This window comes from Petaurus breviceps, unplaced genomic scaffold (assembly GCF_028583685.1).
Source record: "Petaurus breviceps papuanus isolate PSGF00001 unplaced genomic scaffold, PetGlider_PUasm1.0 175, whole genome shotgun sequence".
NCBI lineage: Eukaryota > Metazoa > Chordata > Mammalia > Diprotodontia > Petauridae > Petaurus > Petaurus breviceps.
Window position 1 is genome coordinate 24,384,370 of NW_027185764.1, and position 4,906 is coordinate 24,389,275.

General features: G+C 41.0%; 1 pseudogene; it reads left to right on the plus strand.

Annotated features, from left to right (window-relative positions):
• Positions 1 to 268: 268 nt before the first annotated feature.
• The window catches only part of LOC138159010 (dead end protein homolog 1-like), a 7,671-nt pseudogene continuing 3,033 nt past the window's right edge, over positions 269 to 4,906 (plus strand).

Here is a 4,906-nt window from a genome sequence, read left to right on the forward strand (position 1 = left end):
CCACCAAAAAAAAAATACACAAACAATGGGTATAATTGTTAGGGAAGGATCACATTTTCTCCAGTATAACCTCCAGGTAGGGCTCCCTTTCAGAGATTATTTCTAGCAGATGAGAGTCACTGCCAGCAGGGAAGCTCCCACCACCAATACCTATCTGTAATTTTCATAATTTATAGACTATAGTCCTAGAGGGCTGCCTGGGAACCAAGAGGTTGGGATTTGATCATTTGTCATCCTGACTCAGGCCTGATATCTATCCACTACGACAATGCCTCTCAATTTAATCTTGGAGTACAGTAAAATGGTGTTTCAGAAGTGTTAGTGTAGTTTTCAGCTATTAAAGCCTAAAACTACAGTGAGACTTTTTTGAACATCACATTTAAATACCACATCCAGAGCAAGGAAGGTTATAATCTCACTCTACTGTTAGCCTATATCTGAAGCATTCAGTTCTGTGTGCCACATTTTAAGGAGGCATTGATAAGTGCAGGAGGATAAGGAAATTGAAAACCATGTCTATTCCTTTTTGCAGATGAAGAAATAGGGGCAGAGAGGTTTGTGACCTGTTCAAGGTCTAGAATCTAAGCAACCCCTATATTTAGGAAACTAAAGGATTCCAGAAAGTCAAACTAGACCAACAGGCATGGTATATAACTAGGAGGCAGACCTCTAAGAATTAAAGGGGTCCAAAGGAATTAGGAAATCAGCTTTCTATTACTAAGAGGTGTTCAATCTATAACCACTTGTCAGTGAGGTTAAGAAAATTCATTCATCAGGCAGAGAGCTGAACTAGACAACTGCAAATGTCCATTCTAACTAGGATTTGATGGCTTAAAAGGTTCCCAAAATGAAGAAACATAATTTTTATTTTTCACTCTAACAGTTAAATAGGGGACCTCTGAGAGCCAAGATGACAGAGTAAGAAGTAAGTCATTCTCATCCTCCCTTATTGATCTCTGAAAGCCCAGAAAACATCACCCTGGGAAAAACCCTGGAACAGCTGAGCCAGCGGAAGGATGGAGTGCAGCAGTCTTGTAGCCCAGGAAAGACCCCTCTCACTCTGGGGGAGGAGGAACAGTATAGGACAGGAGGTGTCCCAGCAAACCCTACCTCAGCAAAAAAGGGAGAGATCCTGAGCCCCAGGGTGCTGGAGCACACAAGCACCAACACCAGAACCCCGAAGTGCATCAGCCACAGGCAGAGGAAACAGCAGACACCAGGTCAGAAAACTACCATGTGTCAGTGGGCAAGCATCCTTCAGCAGCCAAATCTCCTTATGCTTAGGTACAGCTCCAGGCTGGTAGACATTGTCAAGCAGCCAAACCTTCCAGTGTTTTTAAAGAATCCCAGCTGAGCAGGCCAGACCCCACCCCCACCCTGAGAGCTCCAGTGTTGCTGACATCCAGCTCGGAACCAGGCAAGCTGCCAGACCCCTACAGCCTCCAGCTGCCAGCACCTGAGACCCCAGCACACAGAACCAACAATCAGGTCCCTGACCCCCAGCACAGAAGCTGGTTAGTGGTCTCTGTGCTTCAGCAGGAAAATTCAACTTTAAAAGCCAGGAAATACACAAACACCATGAGCAAAAAGCAAAAATGAACATCAACCATAGATTTTTATTATGGGGACAGAGGAAGATCAAAGCACAAGTTCAGAGGAAGACAACATTGTCAAATATACCCACATGCAAAACCTCAAATGGGAATATGAACTGGTCTCAAGTCCAAAAAGCCCTCTTGGAAGAGCTCAAGAAGGATTTTGAAAGTCAAATAACAGAAGTAGAAGAAAAACTGGGAAAAGAAATGAGATATATTCAAGAGAAAGTCAATAGCTTTGAAAAGGAAAGACAAAAACTAACTATAGAAAACAAGTCCTTAAAAAGTAAAATGGGGGGTGGACAGGTGGTGCAGTGAGTAAAGCGCCGGCCCGGAGTCAGGAGAACCCAAGTTCGGTTCCGGCCTCAGACACTTAACACCCACACAAAAAAACTAGCTGTGTAACCTTGGGCAAGTTACTTAACCCCAATTGCCCTCCAAAAGGCAAAATAAAATAAAATAAAAAGTAAAATGGGCCAAATGGAAAAAGAGGTACAAAATCTAACAGAAAATAATTCATTAAAAATTAGAAATGGGCAAGTGCAGAAGCTGCTGACTCTATGAGACATCAAGAAGAGTCAGACAGAAACAAAAGAATGAAAAAATAGAAGAAAATGTAAAACACGTCATCGATAAAACAACTGACCTGAAAAATCAATACAGGAGAGACAATTTAAAAATTATTGGTCTACCTGAAAATCATGATGAAAAAAGACCCTGGACAGCATCTTTCAGGAAATCATCAAGGAAAACTGCCCTGAGGTCCTAGAACCAGTCATAGAAAGAATCCACCGATTACCTACTTAAAGAGATCACAAATTGGATAACACCAAGGAATACTGTAGCCAAATTCCAAAATTACCAGGTCAAAGAGAAAAGCAACCAGGGAGAAACAATTTATATATCATGGAACCACAGTCAGGATTACGTGGAACCTTGCAGCTTCAACAATAAAGATCAGAGGGCATGGAATATAATATTCCATAAGGCAAAGGTGCTTGGATTAAAGCCAAGGACCAACTAACCAGTGAAATTGAAATAATCTTTCAGGGGAGGAGATGGACATTCAACAAAATAGGGGACTTCCAAACCTTCCTGGGAAAAAGACCAGAGCTCAACAGAAAATTTGATCTTCAAGTCTAAGACTCAAGAGAGGCATAATAAAGGTAAACAGGAAAGGAAAAAAAACCCATGTTATTAATACAGCAAACTGTTTATATCCATGCAAGGGAAGATGACACTTGTAACTCTTGAGAAATGTATTGGTATAAATACATTTAAAATGTCTATATATTTTAATGTATATTAAATGTTTATTTTATATTAAAATGTATATAAATACATTTAAAAGGGGTATAGTATACTTAGAGCGCATGGGTATAAGTTGACTTTGATGTGATGATAAAAAGTCTAATTAAGTAGTGAAAAGGGACTGTACTGGGAGAAGAGGAAAGGAAGAAGCAGAGCAGGGCAGAGCCAAGATGGCGGAGTGGAAACAGGACTTCTGTGCAGCTCCCACTTCCACCTCCTTCAATACATGTAAAAAATGACTCTAAACAAACTTTAGGGCTACAGAACCCACAAAGTGACAGGAAGAAACACATCTCCCGCTGAAGGAAGCCTGGCAGGCCAGCAGGAAGGGTCCATCTCAGTGTGCTGGGAGCAGAGGGCAATCCTGCCTGAGGCGTAGTTTTAGCCCCAGGGCAGACCTAAGGAGCAGCGGCTAGAACAGACTTAACCAGAGTAAATCACCAGCAGCTGTAGTGGTTTCCAGAATTCTCAATTCATAAATGCCAAGACAAAGTAAAAGGTGTGTGGAACTTGGTTGGTCGAGGGAAGGATAGAAGAGGGTGGTCCAGCTGCTACCCCGGGAGTGAGAAGCAGAAGAGGTGCAGTGGCTACAGCCACTGCCACATGGCTATTTCCAGAGCTCTTGGCCTGCAGATTGTAGGGGGACCAAACAACCATTCAGAGGTTTAAGTGTTCTTGTGCTCTTGCTTTGACCTGCTTGGATCCGGATTGCAGTCTTGGGTGGTGGTCCTGGGGTGTGTGGACAGTGAGCCAGAGTGTGTGGGGGCTGTAGAGAGGGCACCTATCTAATAGCTCCAGCAGCTGTGAAAACCCCAGCAATGTGGGACATAGCCCTCTCCATTCTGGAAGCAGAATTCTACTGTGGCAAAGAGCTCAAAAGTCAAGTAATTGGCTGCCAAAATGAACAAGCGATGGAAGCACAGACGATAGAATCCCTTTTTGGGGACAAAAAGGATCAAGGCATGGAGCAGGAGGAAGACATCGAAGTCAGAACGACTGCATCAAAAGCCTCCAAGAAAAATATGAACTGATTACAGACCATGGAGGAGCTCAAGAAGGATTTTGAAAATCAAGTAAGAGAAATGGGGGAAAAATTGGAAAGAGAAATGAGAATGATGCAAGAAAATAACACCTTAAAAAACAGACTAACTCAAATGGCAAAAGAGGCCCCAAAAGTCAATGAGAAGAATGCTTTAAAAAGCCGAATTTGCCAGAAGGAAAAGGAATTTCAAAAAGTCACTGAAGAGAATAACTCCTTCAAAATTAGATTGGAGCAATTAGAAGCTAATGACTTTATGAGAAACCAAGATACTATAAAACAGATCCAAACAAATGAAAAAATAGAAGGCAATATGAAATGTCTCATTGGAAAAACCACTGACGTAGAAAATATATCCAGGAGAGAAAATTTAAAATTATTGGACTACCTGAAAGCCATTATCAAAAAAAGAGTCTAGATACCATCTTTCAAGAAATTATCAAGCAAAATTGCCCTGATATTCTAGAACCAGATGGCAAAATAGAAATTGAAAGAATTCACTAATCACCTCTTAAAAAAGATCCCAAAAAGAAAACTCCTAGGAATATAATAGCCAAATTCCAGAGTTCCCAGGTCAAGGAGAAAATAGTGCAGTCAGGCAGAAACAATTTGAGTATTGTGGAAACACAATCAGGATAACACAAGATATAGCAGCTTCTACATTAAGGGATCAGAGGGCTTGGAATATGATATTCCGGAGGTCAAAGAAGCTAGGACTAAAACCAAGAATTACCTACCCAGCAAAACTGAGTATAATGCTTCAGGGAAAAATATGGTCATTCAATGAAATAGAGGACTTTCAAGCATTCTTGATGAAAAAATCTGAGCTGAACAGAAAATTTGACTTTCAAATACAAGAAGCAAAAGAAGCATGAGAAGGTAAACAGGAAAAAAGAAATCATAAGGAACTTATCAAAGTTGAATTATTTACATTCCTACATGGAAAAACTGTAATTGTAAC